Below are 22,445 nucleotides of genomic sequence, written 5' to 3'. Positions count from 1 at the left end.
GGACGACTGCAGTGGCTGCAGGTTTTCATTCTAACCCTTTTCCTAATCAGTGACCAGTTTTCTGGGCTAATTAACTTTTTCTCCCTTCTATTTAATAGCCCTGTTTTTGAGGATTCAGCCCTCTGAATGGATTCACTTCATCATTAAATGGCAGCAAAACAGAAATGAGACGTGAAGCAAGCCAAGAGATAACCATCTAAACTGGGGCTTCAAACTCCCACCAATTTCACTCCATCCAATTTCTTAATTAGAAGCCCATATTTTCTGTTAATTAAACCCATTTCTTAATTCCATGGCATGCTGGTGCTCTCATTTTGCCACGGTAGACATTTTCAAAACTATTGATTTTCTTTTTTTCTAATAACACCATCAAGATGTTTTGGTAACCTGAGCAGATCAGCATTACTGAGACCTTCACTTTTCTTTACTTTCAGATATTGTGCAATGGGCACAGGTTAGTTGGTCATGTGTCAGCTCGTTTTGTGTCTCATTATTGTTTGGCTGCTAATTAAAGAAAAAAGAAGCAATTCAGGGATCAGAGTCAAGACAATTAAAATTAAGTCAAAAGATGTTAATTGGCAGCAAATGGTCACTAACTAAGAAGATTGTTAGGATGAAAACCTGCCACTACTATGGCCCTCCAGACTGGAGTTGGACATCCCTGCCATAGAGCTTCATTTAAGTCTTTTAAAAATCTTTTTGTAGTTATCTTCTCTTAATAAGACAAATAATAAGAATCCATCTTCCATTTGCTAAACATTTTAAGCCAAGTTCTGGGTTTTGAACTCCCCTGTAACTTGGAGTTCAAAGCAGGAGCCATATCAAGACAGAGCGTCAATCCGTCAATCTATTGATTCGGCACAATGCCTTATGCACTCACACCTACTGACAGGAGTATCATTTTAAATTGCTAGTCAGCCTGAAGTGCATGTCTCACTTACATGCACCCACATACACATGGGAAAGATACGTTAACTCCATACAGACAGCGACTAGACCGGTCTCCTGCAGCTGTGTGGCAACAGTACTAGCCATTGTGTAACTATTGTGTAAGTATGCTTTGTTTCAGAGTACTGCCATGGTGTAAATATTATTCATCTTTTTTAAAAGCCTTATTATATACAGTACATTCACATACTGCTTCTAGAACCTCATAAATCTATACTATTATATATAATATGTGAAATCCAAAGTTTGCCTGTCTTTTTATATGTATGTCTGTCCGCTTTTCAGGAGAAAACTACGTAACGGATTTAGATTGGGTTTTTTTCTATAATTTGCTTGAACATTCCGGTTGATTTTGCGGCTTCTCTCATTGTGCTAAGTATCATAGTTTGCTTGCGGTACAGGTTTATTTGAGTGAGTCCAAGAGAGGGGCTGCGGGGCCCACCTCACTCATTTGCCATCCCCCGTTCCAGTCGCTCTATCTCTCACCATGTGTTGGACCGTACCTTGCCTCCTCTTAGGTAGCAATACATGTTTGTCCAACAGACATTATCATCTACAGACTGTTAAGAAGTAACGTTTGACATTTTTGAGAGAGACATCAGAACTGCATGTGGTTTAGAGGGTAGCTGCTGATTGCCACAGATCTCACGGCCATGTGCTTTTCTCCCCATGCAGGGGACGCTCCCGTCAAAGCTGAACATGATCAGATACAGTGCCAACTTTTAACGTTGGAGCACACCTACCTTCCGCTTGGCCAGAAATGCATTTTTTTTATTGATTTTTAAGTTTGTCCTGTTTTACTAGTATGTGGACAGAGCCGTGGGGGACAGCTAGTATATTATAAAAATACTTAATACTTATCAAGGCAGGTGGGAACTAATAAATTACTATGTAAGTACACTGTAATTATGAGTACTGCATCTGAACTAAAGTTTATCTTTTTTCTTAATCTACAGTTTCACAACTTAAATAATCAGTCACCGATTAACAGTAAAATAAAAATATTTTGGTAAAGAGTAAGAGGCCTGTGCATTGAAGTCTGCTGGGGTGTTCTTAATGTACTTTGTTTTGCCTTGGAATCACTTAACAATACAGAAGCAGCCATCTGAAACAGTGCACATGTTAGATTCCAATCAAAAAGTTTTTTTCTTGTATTTTTGTGACAATATGAACAGTTTAATACAATATTTTGTTGCGTTACTTTTCTTTTATTTTACGAAAAAAACAATATTTTTGAAAACTGTGCATTTTTTATGCAGATCCTGCTGAAAGCACTTAGCCCAAATTGAAACAAAGCACAACTCATTAAACCAGTCACTTTTTTCTTTTGATTTCCTTCATATTTCATAAAATGCTGTCATGTTGTACCAATAAAAAGAGGTAATACTGTGGTAGAAAGATGTATTGTTTCAGCTGAAGTGTTCCTGGGGCTATTTGTTGCTCCAACATAATTTACACATGATGTGTTTGAAATGATAGCTATGGGACCACCATGTTTTAGGGGATGCAAGGGTAAAGGTTATAAACAGAAGCAAGTCTGAGCTGCCCCAAAGCAATCTTCAGTAAAATGTTCTTTTATTGAATATTTTTAAGTACAGGTAAACCCCACACAGAGCATGTGATTTGAAACTAAAGAGGTGTGCCAAAACCATGGGACAAAAAAGTAGCAGCAGTTTTGACCAGAGCTCATCACACTTCAGAAAACATGGATGATTTATTATCATAGTAATATTACTAAGAAAGAAAGAAAGAAAGAAAGAAAGAAAGAAAGAAAGAAAGAAAGAAAGAAAGAACAATTTTGTACATCAGAAAGTATGGTGGATTTTTCCTTGTCAGCTGCATCTGGCACACATTTAACGTTTCTTAACTCGGCCTTATAAGAATGAGCAAGATAAAAAATAAACATGTAAGTTTAACCTACCACAAACAGTTTATCATGTGTGCACAATAACAGTGTATGTAATTTAGAAATGATGAATGTAACCAGAAGAAGCTAGTTCAATGGATGCCATGTAGGGTCACCAAAACACATACACAGATTAAAAATTGAACATAAATATTTTAATTGTGAAAGTTTCTTTAAGTCAAAGCCAGTGGTATAATGAAGAAACTTCATCATGATACTTACTGTGCAGTACATCATTCTGTGTATATACTGTATAGTTTAGCTTTACAAGGAACAAAGAAAATTCTAAATGTAAGCACTTTTAAATTAGCTAGATTCTTTTCTTTTTCTGTATATTGAAGAAAATGCTAAATTTGACCTTAAATCATCATTCATTTCAAATGAAATTAACTATCAAGATAGGGTGACCTATATAATATATATATATATATATATATATATATATATATATATATATATATATATATATATATATATATATATATATATAATATCCTATAATATCATTATCATTTCATAAATGCCATATATTTATATATCATTAAAGAAGTGTCCAAAAATCATTTAAACATCAATGACCTACTGAGCTTTGAGCCATTTGTCATTTTTAAGGAGCTATCTCTGAATGATAATTTGGCTTGCTATAGAAAGGAAGCGTCAACTGAACACCAAGTCTAAACCAGAGATCTGGCCTACTATACTTACTACTTACTACCAAAACAGAAGCATAGCACAGAGACAGAAGTAAAAAGTCAGGAAATGGGAATTCTAAGACACTCAAACCACACACACGTATGAAAGGCAGTTGTTTTCAAGGATATCCACAATCTCAAGATGTACAGTTTCTGATGTGCTGTTGTTTGATATTGTCATGTTAATATTAATTACGTCATTTCTGGAGATGTGCTCTATAGCAACCAATGCTGCATCATGACTAAGGCAACTTAAAACGACTGTGTCCGCAAAACATAAAATAAAGACAGAAATGGCACAATTTCATTTATTAATAACTAAAATTAATATTAATAACAAATAAGTACAAAATATATGCAGCACTTTGGAAAGTCCAAAATGGAAACTGCTATGAACAAAGAAGAAGCAGAAATGAATGTTCACTAATTTTCAAAACATACACAAAATCATAACAGATAAGATATGAATGGCAAGCCTATGTAAGTTTGAAGTGTATCTAAGACCTTACCACTTGCGTTTTAATGAAATAGAGCATGTAACCAGCCCAAGATGTCTTTTTGTCATTAATCTTTCTCTCTTTCACTTCCTGTTATCAGTTGCAAAACGTTTTTGTTGAGTTTCTCCAGCTTCTGAGTATCTTTTTGGTTCACCTTTGTGGGAGATATTCAGATGTTGGGGTTACTGCCATGCAAGCATAAGACACACTTAACCTCTACAGCTTTTTTCGTTGAAGTTAAAAGATTCAAATTTTCAAATCTATTTTTTTGTATCTTGTGCCTAAAATGTTGCATTTATTAGCATCAAACATCAACTGCTTCATATCTGTCTAAATTCTGTCTAGGTCCATTTGTATTGCTATTGTTAACAACCTCTACATTTTTATTTAGATCTTGCAAACAAATTAAAAAGAGCAGTGGCACCACAATTGATCCCTGAGTGGCATCACTTTTTAATATCACCAAATTCTAAAATTCTTCACATATAATTTGCTTCTTGTGCACCCACCTACACATTGTGCCTTAACCTCTTATTTCTTTTAGTCTGATTACTGTTGTCTTTTGTGGTGCTGCAAAGCATTCTGAAAATCAAGAGAAATAATGTCATATGCATTATGGTGACGTTCTTTTGCTTCATCCTGCATCTCTAGGTTACTGTATCTCCCCAGGTAAAACCATAGTGACTGTTTACTAATATACCTAAGAATTTTTTGATGTTGCCCTTAATGATTACTTAAATGATTTTTCCCATGATGCACATTAAGCTTATTAGCCCATTTACTAGGGTTGGCTTGATTACCCTTTTTCATATAATGAAACGATGTTTGCTAGCTTACAGTCTTAAAGAATTTCTCCATTAGATGGTGACTTGTGAAAAATATACATTAGTGATTTTTAAATAATAATGAACTTCCCTGGGCACTATGTCATTTCTTGAGGTCTCAAGAGTTAACACTAGGTAATTTGTTTGATTTTAGCATTTTTAATCCTATTGGCACTTTTCTCTTTGTAATCTCCCAATTGAGTATCTTCTTTAATATTCCCTGTAGATATTAAACTGGGAAGTTATTATCTTCTTCTAATGTGGAAACATGAGAAAATCAGACTGAGAGAATTTGTTATTTTCTTTTCATTATATTTTATTCTGCTGATATTTTTGCTGAAATAATCCTGTTTAACTGTTGTCACGCATGCGTGCCAGAGGATCACCTTCCAAGTTCACCTAAAGTAACTAGTACCACACTGGGATGAGAGGGGGCGCTGCCACTAACAGTCTTGTCTCATTTTTCCCACCACAGCCTTGAGAAACCATCCCTTGAAGTCAATGAAGCAAAGGAAGCCCCGCCTCTTCCGGCCTGCCCGATATAAAAACAAAACGCTTCTGGAAGGAGGCATTTCATTTCGATACTGACCTTGCTTCTGTGTAGACTCAAACCAGAGTCTATAACTTAATTATTCTTGAGAGAAGACTGTATTTTCTAAAAGGTGCATTGAGGTGCATATTTTCGTTAAATTTTCTTATTTTTCTATTTTAGTTTAACAGGGTTTTGCCCTGCCTCCTCATTCTCCCCACTACAATGTTTAAAAATGAAAATGAAATGACAGAACCTTGCAGAGCTGACTTTTGCACTTTACAGGATGTTCCTCTTACACTACCTTTTGTTATTATTAATATCTTGGTATTATCTGTTGCTCTAACATACTCATAAAGCCTATAGTGAGTGCTGGTTAGTGACTTATAAATGTTACAAAACTAGTTTTTCAGTTAAAGTTTCCTAACTTTTAATCATACTGCGAGCTGTGGAAATTTCCTAAAGCTTCTACTGCATATGTTGGTAAAAACATGTCATGGTTTTATTTAATATTGTTTAAAATCTATCAAAGTGTTTCTCTGTTTTTCCATATTTAGAATTTTGTCCTAGTTTGTCTCTTTTATACTTACCACGTTTGCTCAAAATGCGCATAATTATTTAAAATCTATACACATGTTCCTGTACTTTTCCAAATTTAAAAGTTTATCTAGTTTGTCTTTTTTATACTTACAAACATTTGATTATGTTTTTTGCATATACCAGCTGCCAGAACAGTAAAACTATTTTATAATTGTCACTAGATCTGAATGGTTCAAATATTTCTACCCATGGATTCTGAGACACCTTTCTGTCTTATTCATAATATACTGGTTTTAAATAATAATCATCAATTATGCATATGATTTCCTGTTTATGTCTCAGTTAATATTTGTGTAATAAAAATGACCAGTTAGTTTAACACCTGCCCATCTAAACTTCCTTTTTTATGCTACACAGTAGTGAGAAGTCAAGCAAAATGACACCTTTTATTGACTAACTAAAAGATCTTGCCTGAAGAAGGGGCCTGAGTTGCCTCGAAAGCCGTTTCCTCCAAAGCTTGCATATTGTAATCTTTTTAGTTAGCCTGACTTCTCATTACATTCATAATGGCTAACACGGTACAACCCCCTTGTGCTATATGCTACGCAGTTAAATGTTTACATTGTCATGCAGGGGTGGATTGGCCATCAAGAGATTTGGGATTTTTAAATATATATGTACATACAGTATTTGCTTTTAAGTACAAAAAGCATGTAGAATAACAGGACTATTACGTCACCATGTTCCTTCCAATTGAAAACTTCAGACGGCTAAAAGAGAAATGTGGGTCAAAGAATGAATGTTTGGAAAAGAGTTTGAAAAATCTGTAGTTAGATGCACCCTAATTTAAAAAAGTAACCAACTTCTTCACCCCGACGTCTTTATCTGTGCCTATTGTGAATTTCCCCTTGGGATTAATAAAGTATCTATCTACTGTATGTTGACTAGAGGTAATGAAATGAAATGGGAGCCCTAGCCATCTGCTGCAGGTGCAAGTGCTAAGTGCAGACTGTGCGGATTCTAAAGGTAATTCTGAGTGAAGTGGTGAAAGGAGAATGTGGCTGCTACATTTTATAACATTGTCCATATGAGTTAGCCTTTCTTCCCTATTACCATCCATGCCAAACATAATGTATGGCACTATATCCGATATAGACATTATGCATCTGAAATGTGACCTGCATTTGTACTTTACAGTTGGAAATTTATGGAAACAGTGAACATTCCCCAACAAATTGTACTTCACTATTTATGTGAACTTCTTCATGACTCTGCATTTAAAATCAAAACAGAGGGCACGTGTCTAAAGGAGCACTTCAGTTTTTTGCATTTGGCTGGCACAGAGCAAGTGATTAGCTAGCACCCAGAGAAAATGGGTGTGCTGTAACAACTTTTGACAGTTTATAGGTAAGAGTGATTTTTGTCATACCCGTGTGTGGTGGTGTATTGCTCTGTATTGAATTTGTTTAGATTTGGAGTTCCACTTGCCAGAAGGCTTGTGCTGTTGAGGGAAGTAGAGCTGTACATCTTGGAAGCTATTTATTAGAGTTACTAATCGTCATCATAAGTGCAATAGCAGATGTAGGTTTTTTTTTTTGTTGTTTTTTTTACTTTTTGTATTTCTTTGTTGTAATTGTTATGCTAGAAACTAGGTCACTGAGTATTTGAATGTAATTTACATTGCATTTATGAGCTCTTTTTTCTGTATTTAGCTATATAAGCTTACCATCCTTGTAGACTATCTGTGTACGTCACAAACCAATCATATCTATTTATGCACATGAATCTTGGCATATGTAGGCTATGTCTAATGGGCTGCCAAAATCTATGCATTCCTGGTAAAATGCAGTGTCTCAATCACACCTTCCTGTTACCTGTGCTGGACGGCCTACAGTATAATACACTTTCCAGGCAAGTGCCTATCCAAATATTCTCGGTAACATGTGGCTCCTCTCTAATTTCCACCAGATAATACAAATTATAGTATAGCAAATATATTTTATCATAAGTTAATTGCCACCCATCCACATTTCAGATCTTGCCTGTCTCTTCTAAGTAACAACAATCCATTAATCCCAAACTATGCTCATTTCCATCTCTTAGACTGTTTTAGTTACCTTAAAAACATATTTTTTACTTATTATTGCCCAGATAACTTCATCCAAGGTGACTTGCAACATCTGAGATACAATCGGATTAATCTGTTTTGTTTTTCCAATTGGAGCACAGGCATGTGAAGTGACTTGTTTGTGGCCACAGAGTGTCAGCATCGGGATTTGTACCCATACCCTCAGTCTTAATCACTATGCCACACTACATGGATTTTCTTTGAGAATGATCTAATTGGAGCACAGCAATATAATTAGAGCAAGAAATTACATTAGAAGCAAAGACTACAGTTTTGTAATCATGGTTAAGTGTTTTCTTCCCACAAACAACTTCCCATACATTTCTCCATATATTACTGAGTGCACAATGCAAATATTTTCAAACTGCAAATAATGTCAAGACGCTATTTGGAAAATCTGAGCCCATTGTGTGACTTAGCGGGGATCTCTGCTGAAACTCAAGAGGAGACACCTGTGAGACTGCAGAGGTATTTTTTCTCAAGAGGAAAATCGCAGTGCATGAGACAAAATAAAATGTGAGTATTTTATTTATTTCTGATCTCATTGTTGTCAAGAATAAACCAAAAAGAAATTACGGAGATCTCTTTTTTAATTTTTGATTCCTATGGATTAAACAGTCCTCAAGTAACCATTGTTAATGATTCCAATGTAAAAGAGATTCATATGTCCCATTGTCTGCTTCAAAGTCCTTTCTATTTCAATAAGCAATAAATATTTCTGCACTAAAATGAAGATAATCAAAGATAACTCAAAAAGTTATCTGGTTCCTGTAAAACACCCTATGCATGTTAAAAAATACCTTACTAAGGGGTGCCTTCAGACATGGCTCTAATTTCTGGAGCTACAAAAGTCAATTCTGTGTTCTCCTTGCATCTATTCAAGTTTGTACTTAATCAGTTTCATCATTACAATTGCATTTTCGAGTGCCAATCATTTACTTTGTTGATCATCTTTGAATACAGGGCCATCATTTCCACTCATTTGCTTTCATGTTTATAAGTAGAGTTATATTAATTTATCCCAAGTACAATATTTTTACCGAGCAGAAACAGTGGAAGCCACTGCTCGAACTCTGGATTGCTTGGAAAATTCTAGAGACCACTTGAAATCAATATTGTGCTCTGCACATAAACACTTCTGATTGCAGTGTCATTTACTGCTCACGTAGGCCTATTGCACAGCATGGCTTTGACAGCATCCCCAAAACTCACAGCACTCAGTCAGTTGTTTTCAGCTTGCCATGGAAGTTACTGTGGATTCTCGTCTGAGTCTAAATTTGAAACAGTGAATTTTCACAGATAGTGCAGGATAACAAAGTGTTCTCACATGCTGAACATACTAATCACACTGCTGGCTGGAAGATGTCTGTAGTAAAAAATCATAAAACGAATATTTAAGTTTATGCATGTTATTTTCAATCTTTCGTAAAATAGTAGTCAAACTTATCTGACTACCTCAAAAGAATCCTATGTTTATTAAACAAACTGAATTTTTTTACTGCAATATATATCTAAAAGTAATTGTACTATATGTTACATAGGGTCACAAAATATTTTAACATATGCAGTGATGCATTTATTTTAATAGAGTTAACAGCAGCAGTATCAGTTTAAGGCCATAAAAAAATAAATTAATAATTTGTTGTGTTTATTATTAATGGTAATTTGTGCTTTCAGTGACAATACATAAAGATATCTTTATAAAGAAGTATACATTGACGATCATAAACAACCCCGAGGGTAATCCGACTTGCAGAATCCTCATTGTTGAGGACTTGAGCGGCTGGACCAGACCAAGGGTTTGCCCATGTAAGACCTGGCTGCAGCAGATAGACGGTCATTTCTAAAGGGTGGGACTGGACCACGTGTCTGCCCTGGGTGCTTGCCAACCAGGATCCCGAGCTGTTTCGTCATGTGGTGGGTGTAGTTATGCACTGTACCAGTGCATGCTCCCCAACATGAAACAACTGTTTTGGAAAATAATTTTTGAGGCTGAGAAAAAGTAATAAATTTTGGATTGAAGAAGATCTTTAAAGACAGCTCGGAAATCCAGAAATCCTTTAGAGGTAAACAAAATTAAATAAATAAAGGAAATTAATATTTCTATAAATAGTTTACCTTAAAAATATTTTATTTCTGGCTGTTTTTACTAGTAATATATATATATATATATATATATATATATACCGTATTTACGTGTGTACCACGCACACATTTTTTCTCGAAAATTAGCATTAGAAAATCAGATGTGCTTCATACATGAGGAAATGTAATTCTGTAATGTTTACTTCTTCTGCTTGGGCTCGCTCACTTGCTCTCTCTCTCACTCATGTGCTCGCACTCTCTCGCTTATGCGCTTGCGCTCTCTCTCTTGCTCACGCACTCGCGCTCTCTCTCTCGCTCACACACTCACGCTCTCTCTCTCCCTCGCTTGCTCGTGCTCTCTCTCTCTCTCTCTCTCACTTGCTTGCTCATGCACTCGCGCTCTCTCTTGCTCGCGCACTCGCGCTCTCTCTCTCTCTCGCTTGCTTGTGCTCTCGTACTCTCTCGATCGTGCCCTTTCTCGATTGTGCTCTCTCTCTCTCTCTCTAAACGCTTCCTATACAATGACAACATGCGTCGTATACGAGGTAAAACGATTTTCCCGATTTTCTGTGTAAAAATTAGGGTGCGTGTCTTACACGAGGGCGCGTGGTACATGAGTAAATATGATATATATATATATATATATAAAAAGTACATATACACACACATGTTTTAAACATATACTCAAAAAGTAAGCATTAGCCGATAGTGAACCTTTGTCAGGTCAAAAAATGTGTGAGAATCTGAGGGAATGGCTTTTTTCCTCTACACTCCAATCATGTTCTTCTGGCTTACCAACAAAACGACTGGAAGAAGGTAAGTGCAAGCAAAGGGAGAACTTAAGTGTGCCTCACAGAGCTGCAGATGTTAGTGGAATATTGCAACAGAAGTCAAGGAAGCTCCCATTTGAAGAACTCTAGATTTGAACTGTTAATGAAAGAACAGCTTCTTGTTCTAAGCACCATCTAAACATTCCTTAAAGATGTTTGCACTTAATGGTTCCGCTGCTGTTAAACCATCCTGAAAGCACGCATTTATCTGGGAAGGTAACCTCCAGCTCCTATTGGAGAAGGATAAAGTCTAAAATATTTACAGCAGGCCTTATTGCTGTAAACATACACATAAGAATTAAGAATAAATCTGTAGGTAAAAATTATACAGTATTTATTTCACAGAAATGCTGTTCTCTAGCTAACACTAACTAGAATAAAATGAAAGATCTTTGTCCCCAGATCTACATAGCAATCAGTCACTTCTGAGGTTTTTCAATTGACTTGTGGTCACTGATGTCCTAACTTCTCTTTAATGTCCCCGATAAACAAATAGCACTAACACAGAAAATTATAGAAAATACTGTATTTTTGCTTGTTCTTCATCACTGATCTTCTTTTGACTTCAGACTAATGCTAACAGGACACCTACATTTTCTGAACTTTAGCTCAGTACATTTACTGCACTTACTTTAAATATTCTTGGTGTGCCAATTTATTGTATTCATGAAGCTTGGAATGCTCTACTAAATAAGGAAAACTGCTTCTGCCATGCTAAATATAATGCAAGAAGGTCCATAATCTGCTTCACCCACTGCAGAGGTTGTACAAAGTGCATCACGTGTTGGAATGTTCTCATTCAAAAGAAGTTCGTTCTTACACTCCTTTCATTCCTTTAGTCATAAAAAAAATAATCAAAGTCTTCCAACTGCAACTAAACAATGCAACCAATTCTCATCTTCCACTGATAATTAATGTCTTGAGTTTTACCAAGTAGCCATGGCAGTGGCATCATTAGTTATAATAACTCAGCCTTTCCTTTTTATGGCAGCAAATTAAAGGGCTGCATCTCCAAGCCTTCACCTTCTTTTGTTATTACTCGTGCATGGATAAACAAGAAAAGATTACACAACCAGAAGATGAAATGTTATTGAAAGCCAATCTGAGGGTTGTAAACAAATGTCAAAGTCAAAGAACAAAGCAAATATTCTGCAAAACCAAAAAATGAAACTAAATATCACACATCAACATGAAAACATTTGTGATCCAATCTCAGACACCAGGAAGTATATGGAGTAGACCTTTATACACTTGACCATGTTGGTTGATGGTCACTTCAAAATGTATATGTCAATAATTATAATTATAAAAACAGTCATCCATAAACTAATCAAGTATATGGAGAAACTTGAACGTTATTAAAATGATTACTTATTGACCCTATAAACGCTGATGTAATAAGGTGGTATACTTTCTCATAAATTTTAAAAGCAGTACGATTCAAAGCAACAAAACATGTTTGTGAAAATGGGTGATCAACCAGGCTGAGATGACAATATGCAGATGCAAAATAAAATTCAGTCAAAAGACTCAAATATTTTTGCATCATACAAGAAAAAAATTAGGAAAACATGAGAAGTGTGATGAATGAATTGATATGGACAAACTCTACCATGAGATCAGTATAGTGAATGGGATCATCTCTTCCATCTTAAAAGATACAAGTCCAGAAAAGAGACTGAGATCTTTATTCTGCAGAGAAATATTACATCACAGAATTATTCAAAATTGTGCTGTGCATTGTAAAAGAATTAGTTTCAACACACAAAAAAGGTTTGGGGCAGCCACTCGTATATTGTCCCTGACTGGAAAATTATATGAATATGGACAAGAAGTTTTCTTGTTGAGTTCCAGACTGAATTGTTTAAGTAGTGGAAAAGATGGTAGATTTAAAGGCCAAAACTGGATGTGATGACATCTGTGGCTAGAACCGGAAATGATGTCATTCTGGGCACCAGAACTGGAAGTGACATCATTTTTGACGTCAGAAAAAAAAAAGGATGTGACATTATTCTTGGAGCTGGAAACAGAAGTGGCATTGTTGTTGTTAAATTGGGTAGGTTTTCCTGTATCTGGCCTACAGAGACAACAGAAGTAGGTTTAACGCACCCCGCCACCCCCTGGCCTGGCAGGTAATTATCTCCACTTGGTCCTCTCAGCTTCCTCCCAATCGCACGTGTGAGACAGCATATTTTTTAAATTTCTGTCACTAGTGCTTATTGTGAGCAATGTGGAGCATTTCATCACATGAAATATCTATGGTCTGCCTAAAAGAACAAGCTATAAGCTTCAATGGAAATGCAAGAATTTCAGGTTTGCCTTTATTTCGAATTACCATGTGATGAATTCAAGACATGTTTAGAGATTAAGAGGGCTTCTTCAGGCAGAAAGGGGAAACATCAAGTACAAATGGAAATGAAGAAGTGGAAAAAATTATTATATATATTATTAGATTTCGTTTTAATACACATTACAATTTCTGTATTATCAAGAAAGTTATTTTAAAATTCCACATATTTGCAAAAATGCTCACTTAGACTCTAGTTTTGCTTTTAATGATTGTAGTGCAGTATTCTAGACTGGTTAGAATAATGTAGATGACCAAGAATTTCAATTATTAATTAATTAACTATTATTTTAATTTCAATTAACATTATTCGAAAAGAATGCTTAAGTTGTATTTTGTGCAAGACTCAGTGTCCCTTTTGTGAGAAACAAAAAGTCAATGCCATTTTTAAGGAAATCAATTAAATTTATTTAATTTGCTTTTCTTCCACTGATAAAGACATCAAAACACTTTTATTTCATTTAACAATAAATAATGTGGCGAACAGCGCCATTTCTGAATTAAGGCTAGTCAGGCACATTCCTAACAAATGTGCAAAATAAGAAATAGACATTTCCCAGTAATTAAACTTCTTAAACTGTTTAAAACAGCATTCAACTTTTGTCTTCTTAAGGTTTTCTTTTTCTGATTTTCCATCATATGCTCAATGTAATTTTTTATCCAGGGAAATATTGTTTTTTGTAGCATGTGACGCTGTCTTAGTGCAGGGTGCTGCAAGTCTGGCTCATGTGTCCACTATATGGGCACTGCAGTGTTGTACTGTAGGGGTATCAGTGGCCGTGTTTAGCAATGAGGCTCGTCGGGTGGGGATTGAATTCTGTTTTGTTTGGTTTGGTCGTTTTTTTGATCCAGTTTTCTTACTTAGACTTTTTAATTTTTTTTCATCTTTGTTTTTTTTCCAGTTTGATCATAAAGTAATTTGTTGCATAAGTTTAACTTTATTGTATGTAATGTTATTTTCTTCGTTGTGCAAGTTCGGCTTGATTTGTATGGAATGTTATTTTCTTCAAATAAGATCATTAAAAAAACAGCAATGTGACTTGAAGAGTAAAGGCCATTATTCTCAGCATTATAATGAGGTCTGCCTTTTCTTGTTTTTAATGCACATTTACACTTCTTGTTTCAGTCACGAAAATGCAGCACAAGTTAGTGAAGAGGGATGAAACTCCATTACTACAGTAATCCCTCGCTATGTCGACTTCGCGGCTTCACTCTATCGCGGATTTTATATGTAAGCATAACTAAATATATAACGCGGATTTTTCGCTGCTTCATGGTTCTGCGGACAATGTGTCTTTTTACCTCCTGTACATGCTTCCTCAGTTGGTTTGCCCAGTTGATTTCATACAAGGGACGCTATTGGCGGATGGCTGAGAAGCTAACCAATCAGAGCACGCAGTTAAGTTCCTGTGTGCTGAATGCAGTGTTAACCAGGAAGTCTCATCTTGCTCATTCAGCATCAACGTGTTTCGCTGTGTAAAGAGTTAACTTTTGTGCTCTTTTGTGTTTATCTTTGTGCATAGTCAAGCCCTTCATTATGGCTCCAAAACGATCTGCTCCTGCTACTGCTTCACGGTCTGTGCGAAAGCGCCAATGGAAGATGTTAACGATTGCCGAAAAGGTAAATGTTTTGGATTTGTTGAAGAAAGGGAAAAGCTTCACCGCTGTAGGACGCCATTACAGCATCAATGAGGCTACGATTCTTTTTATTTAAAAAGTAGGAAAGGAATATAAGATCTACAGCGCAGTGTCCTTTTAACCAGGGTGCAAAACGAGTTGTAAGTGGATGTAATAAGGCAGTAGTCTGGATGGAATCTGCTTTAGGGATTTGGATTGATGAAGAATAACGGTGGTGCTACACAGTTGCCTGAAGTGGCTCCTTTAGAAGGACTGTAATGCTCTCCTTTGTTGTGCAGTAAAATTAAACTCATTGTTATCGGACAAGTCGTCGTGTCATTGTTGGTGAGTAACCATAATTAATTTTCTACTTACAGTACTTAGTACACGTACATACGTTTAGTGTCACTGTACACACATGTACTGTATACAATTTTTCTTGCATTCTACGTATTTATTGCTGGTGGCCTGTCTATCGTAATGGCTGTAACATATGTGATATCAGAGACACTCGATATCTTTAAAATAACATTTAGGTTTTACTGTATATAAACAGTGCGTTTACATACATAATTTCAATGAATCTTACCTAATATCTAAGAGAATACAAAGGGATTATGCTGTATAACTGTGCAGGGAGTATTTATAAACAGTGTGGGAGAGTTTATAAGGGCTTAAAATATATATAAATAACCATACAAACATAGTTTCTACTTTGCGGATTTTCACCTATCACGGGGGGGGTCTGGAACGCAACCCCCGGGCGATCGAGGAGGGATTACTTTATTTGTTACCCTAAAGGGAGCTGCAGAAATGTGAACACAAAAAAAAGAGAAAATCAAGGTCAATATGAGGAACACATTGAGAATAAGACATTATGCTGGTCAGAATAGAGCTGTGAAAGACTGCCTGACAGTGCCAAAATTTGAAGAAGCTACCACAGCAGCCTGTGTGTGTGTTACACTTTGTGGAAAAAAAGCTAGCAGTATGATGCTCCTGTTTCAAAGAGTCCTGGTGCAGAAAGAACAGATATGTATGTAATTTTTTCAAATGTTTGCCACCCTTGTGGTGTCCTGCATACACCATGTTAGCACTGGTATCGGGCAGTGCGAGAGTCCTGTGTTGGGATTGTGCCGTGAGTATAGTCTGCATATTATTTCCATGTTATTGTGGCTTGTCCTTTCTGTTTCAATTTAGGCAATTCATAGCCAATAGATTTTCCTGGGCAGTGAGTGGTAGTGAGTTTACACTTAATGTTTAAATCTATATATTTGTATTTTGTCACATGATGGAGGTGGCGTCAGGTGGTATCACAATGATGTGATGTCAATCGAGAAAAATCAACCATCAGTAATCCCATTCTACAGTTAATGTTTTGTGATGCAAAAAGTTGTGAACTTTCATGTCTCTGTAGTTATTAGCAAAAAGAGAGAACTTTGCACACATAAAGGAAAATCCTGGCACAACAGCAGAAAAAAACACCATTGGTAATGAGGATGTATATCTATTAATCCTCATTGATTTTTGTGCCTATGTTTATTTAATTTCAAGCTGATATGAAAGTTGTGGTTGATGTAAAATAAAAGCATTAACACAGACAGATATAGTCTACAGTGGTGTGAAAAACTATTTGCCCCCTTCCTGATTTCTTGTTCTTTTGCATGTTTGTCACACAAAATGTTTCTGATCATCAAACACATTTAACCATTAGTCAAATATAACACAAGTAAACACAAAATGCAGTTTTAAATGATGGTTTTATTATTTAGGGAGAAAAAAATCCAAACCTACATGGCCCTGTGTGAAAAAGTAATTGCCCCTTGTTAAAAATAACCTAACTGTGGTGTATCACACCTGAGTTCAATTTCCGTAGCCACCCCAGGCCTGATTACTGCCACACCTGTTTCAATCAAGAAATCACTTAAATAGGAGCTGCCTGACACAGAAAAGTAGACCAAAAGCACCTCAAAAGCTAGACATCATGCCAAGATCCAAAGAAATTCAGGAACAAATGAGAACAGAAGTAATTGAGATCTATCAGTCTGGTAAAGGTTATAAAGCCATTTCTAAACCTTTGGGACTCCAGCGAACCACAGTGAGAGCCATTATCCACAAATGGCAAAAACATGGAACAGTGGTGAACCTTCCCAAGAGTGGCCGGCTGACCAAAATTACCCCAAGAGCGCAGAGATGACTCATCCGAGAGGTCACAAAAGACCCCAGGACAACGACTAAAGAACTGCAGGCCTCATTTGCCTCAATTAAGGTCAGTGTTCACGACTCCACCATAAGAAAGAGACTGTTCAAAAACGACCTGCATGGCAGATTTCCAAGACGCAAACCACTGTTAAACAAAAAGAACATTAGGGCTCGTCTCAATTTTGCTAAGAAACATCTCAATGATTGCCAAGACTTTTGGGAAAATACCTTGTGGACTGATGAGACAAAAGTTGAACTTTTGGAAGGCAAATGTCCGTTACATCTGCCGTAAAAGGAACACAGCATTTCAGAAAAGAACATCATACCAACAGTAAAATATGGTGGTGGTAGTGTGATGGTCTGGGGTTGTTTTGCTGCTTCAGGACCTGGAAGGCTTGCTGTGATAGATGGAACCATGAATTCTACTGTCTACCAAAAAATCCTGAAGGAGAATGTCCGGCCATCTGTTCATCAACTCAAGCTGAAGCGATCTTGGGTGCTGCAACAGGACAATGACCCAAAACACACCAGCAAATCCACCTCTGAATGGCTGAAGAAAAACAAAATGAAGACTTTGGAGTGGCCTAGTCAAAGTCCTGACCTGAATCCAATTGAGATGCTATGGCATGACCTTAAAAAGGCGGTTCATGCTAGAAAACCCTCAAATAAAGCTGAATTACAACAATTCTGCAAAGATGAGTGGGCCAAAATTCCTCCAGAGCGCTGTAAAAGACTCATTGCAAGTTATCAAACGCTTGATTGCAGTTATTGCTGCTAAGGGTGGCCCAACCAGTTATTAGGTTCAGGGGGCAATTACTTTTTCACACAGGGCCATGTAGGTTTGGATTTTTTCTCCCTAAATAATAAAAACTATCATTTAAAAACTGCATTTTGTGTTTAATTGTGTTATATTTGACTAATGGTTAAATGTGTTTGATGATCAGAAACATTTTGTGTGACAAACATGCAAAAGAATAAGAAATCAGGAAGGGGGCAAATAGTTTTTCACACCACTGTATGTATTAAGCAGCAATGGCAAGGTCTAGCTATGATCTTTCTATAATGAAACTCAAAACACTTCATTTGAATTTTTTCTTGACACTTGGTCTGTAAACTTGAATGCATTACAAAGGCTAGCAAAGAAATGTTGAAAAGTAAACTGAAAAGGATATTTGATATAGGGACTTTTTGTGACAAAATGTGACAATTACATCTATTGTCTCAACAAAATACATTATGAGGTGACTATAATAGGCTATATATTAAATACATAGTTACATGGTGTGAATGTGACGTTGCTGGTCGGCTTCTTGCTTCCTCTTCCTTCATGGGAGCCTCTTGAGCCCAACAGTGTTGATAATGTAACCAGATGAGTATGACAGATGAGGACAAAACATACATGAAGCAAGGGGATGGTGTAAAAGTGATCAGTGCTTTTCTTAAAAAAAAAAAACACTCAAACTAACAGTATTCAAAAATTGCAAAGCTCAGAAAATAGTTCAATAAATAATCCCTTAAAAACAAAAGGTGTAGTTGAGGTTTAAATAAGTCCAGTAAATATTCATTAATGACAAGGTTAAAATCAACTGGCAGGAAACTGTTGTTACAAAAAGAAAACTGGTACCTTCTTCCTCACTGGGCATTGCAGCAGAGGAGTCGCCCTACTGACACATGCAGCTGATCTTCAGCAGGTCCAGGTCCCTGCCATCCCATGACTACGGCTTGACACCCTCTCTGGACCTAGGCTTTAGACTCCAACGGCCATGGCGCTCACGTTGGAGCCCTCCTCCCAAGCCTCCTTGACTCCTGCTGCCTTCTTGGTCTTTCAAGGCGAGTTGCTCCTTTTAGTTCACATCACTTTAGTGCCCTGAGTTACTCAGCCAGAGCAATCACTCCTTCAGCCCCCCGGGTGTCAGCCTCTCACACCGCTCAAGGGGCTGTCCGTCTCAACTGCCTGCCTTCTCTCCCACTAACCTGCTCCCTTCTGTTCGCTCACACCGCCTCCTTCCATCTCCTGGCCTTTCTTTCTTTCTCCCTTTAACCTCCATCTTTCTTTTTCTTGACTCTCGATTCTCCCCTCTCACACTCGCACTTCCCTTTTAGAATGAGGACCGTGGCACAGCTGGGACAATCAGCAGCTCCCGGCATCAATTAGGGTCGCAGATGATCCAACACCTGTGCACTAAGTGCAGGACCGTCCACTCCCATATCAGACATGGGAACCGCTCGTCACGCCTCCCTATATGATAACGCGAATGCAGGGATAATTTTTTTAAAACACCAAAGAGCCGTGGACCTAACTTTACCACAGTGAATGACTGGAAGTACATTTGAAAGATCGAGTAAGTGTTGGGGTGCCAGTTGGGTCATCCCTTTTAATCCAAATTTAGATAATCTCAGACAAACAGAATGCTTCTATGGAGGAATATTTCGGACAAAATGAAATAAATAAATAAATGCGCAAATAAATAAAAGTACTGTGAAATGTGAGCATAAATAAATAAATGTGTCATGAAATGACAGCCTTAATAAATAAATATGTCATGAAATGAGAGCATAAATAAATAAATGTGTCACGAAATATGTTTTTCGTTGCTTATTTATTTATTTCATTTTGTCCATAACGTTCCTGCAAACCGTCATGAAATACGGCTTGAAATAAAACTGTCAGTTTCACTCATCAAAGTTGAGAGGGTGGGCTCTAACACGCCCTCTAGTTACTGATTGGTGAATCGATAGCACAAGAATTAATTAGAAAAATGCTTACTACTGCCGATTAAATGGATTCTGCCGAAGATATTACGTATTTCAGAGAGAGAATTGAAGATTTATCGGAAGAAATTACAATGTTGGCGGCCCTCCATATGCTTCATGGTGTATACAGATAATTTAAACAAAAGAAAATGGACTCTTCTTGACTTCCTTAATGAAGATTTGCTTGGTAGAGCACATTGTCTTCAGGAGCTTCATGCTGCTTTCAGTTCAGGTCTGTTATGAGACACCATTCTCTGGGGCACCCACTCTCTTTTATAGCCCTACAGCCATTAGGTGTGGAGTCAATTGCCTTCAGTGGGCATCTTCTCACTGCAGTGGGGGTAAAGATATAGCAATGTTAGTGACTGTACCAGACTCACCCCAGGGTGGTATTGCATACCACTTTACCTGTGATAAACCTGAAAGGTGATCCTCTGATGTGCATGTGTGACACTGGTATTATGTATATTAATAGAGTTAATAAATAATAGATTTGATCAATGGAAATTGCAATAAGCAAAAGAAAAATCGTTATTATGGAAAAAATAGTCAAACATGGCCTACACAGTCATTAAAGGTATTTTTTACCTTTATGTGCTTACAATCCCTTATCTTTGGTCATCAGTATTTTTATGAGATTATGTTGGTAACCCTAGCATAGACAAATAAGAACTTTTTCTTTCTTATAAGTTGGACAGTTGTGCTGACATGACAAGAACAAAGACTGCAAGTGCCAAAGGTGAGGATTAGCCTACTGCATGGAGAACCAGGATGCCTGTGGGCCAGCAAACAACACAGACAAGTCAGGAAGGGGGTTCCAAGTAGTGAGTTATCACTAGCATCCCAAACACAAATGAACTGGAAAAAAAATGTGAAGCAGCCACTGGAAAGCCTAATGGCTGGGTCAGAAGAGAAGTAGTCTGACACCTCCCAGAAACAGGAGAGTCAGTCACTTATAAGGAAGAAAAACCTTTAAGAACCAAATAGTATGGCAAGTTGAATACATTTAGAAATATTGCAAAACAAATTTCAGATCTTTTAAAATTCCATTCACTATTTAAGCATCTGAAGCTCATTTCCAGATATCACAAAATATGTTTGTTTACACTTTAAGATATATGCAAATATGTATATTTCAAGACAACTCAAATACATTTTCAGATATCTCAAAATACTTATTGCGTATTCAGGATAGTTCACATACATTCTGTGATATGTCAGGTTGACTTTACATGCATTTTAAGATATCTGAAATTAATTCTAAGATATCTTAAAATGGCTTCTTGTAAAATTTCCTGTTCTTTCAATTGAACTTCATGTACATTGTAGAATACCTTGAAATGCATATGAGATATCTGGAAATGAGAGGGAAGTTATTCTAAGATATCTTGAAATTCATGTTAGATATGTGAATATGAGGAGGAAATTATTTTGAGATACCTGGAAAAATATCTGAGATATATTTAATTGTATTATAAGTATTGGAAAATAATACTCCTTAAACGAGTTGGTGTCTTTGTAATGCTATTTTAAAATGTATTTCAGATGTCTTAATAAATTTTAAGATATCTGAAATAGAACAAAGACCCAAAATATCATGAAATCAATTTGGGATATCAAAAAGAGTATTTTAGATATCTGAAATGTGAATCATTATAAAGATATCCAATATCTTCTTTTTTCGGCTGCTCCCATTAGGTGTTGCCACAGTGGATCATCTTCTTCCATATCTTTCTGTCCTCTACATCTTGCTCTGTTACACTCACCACCTGCATGTCCTCTCTCACCACATTTATAAATCTTCTCTTAGGCCTTCCGGTTTTCCTCTTGCCTGGCAGTTCTATCCTTAGCATCTTTTCCCCAATATACCCAGCATCTCTTCTCTCTATACATCCAAACCAACACAATCTCGGCCCGCTAACTTTGTCTCCCAACCGTCCAGCTTGAGCTGACCCTCTAATGTATTAATTTCTAATCCTACCCATCCTCGTCACACCCAGTGCAAATCTTAGCATCTTTAACTCTGCTACCTCCAGCTCTGTCTCCTGCTTTCTGGTCAGTGCCACCGTCTCCAACCCATATAACATAGCTGGTCTCACTACCATCCTGTAGACCTTCCCTTTCACTCTTGCTGATACCTTTTTGGATATCTTAATTTCTTTTCCAGATTCCTTAAAATAACATTTACACCCTTTTGAGATATCGGAAATACATTTTAAGATATCTTAAATACATTTCCAGACATCTTAAACTAGCTTCCTTTCCAATTTCAGGTATCTGCTATATATTTCTAAGAACAACTTTCTGCTTATTTCCAAATATCTCTAATTCATTTCAAGAGATCTTAAAATAGACAGAGACATTCATTAAAAAAAGGACATTTTACAAGAAGTCATTTTGAGGTATCTTGAATTGCATTTTAGATGATGGACTGGCACCTTGTCCTGGAATTGTTCCTGTTTTGCATGCCATGCTTACAGAGACAGGTTCCCTAATGCCCTGAATGGATAAAGCAGAGTTAGAAAATAGATGGATGGATATCTCAAAAT

Source organism: Polypterus senegalus, chromosome 5 (genome assembly GCF_016835505.1).
Source record: "Polypterus senegalus isolate Bchr_013 chromosome 5, ASM1683550v1, whole genome shotgun sequence".
Lineage (NCBI taxonomy): Eukaryota > Metazoa > Chordata > Cladistia > Polypteriformes > Polypteridae > Polypterus > Polypterus senegalus.
Note: the sequence above shows the minus strand (reverse complement) of the source record.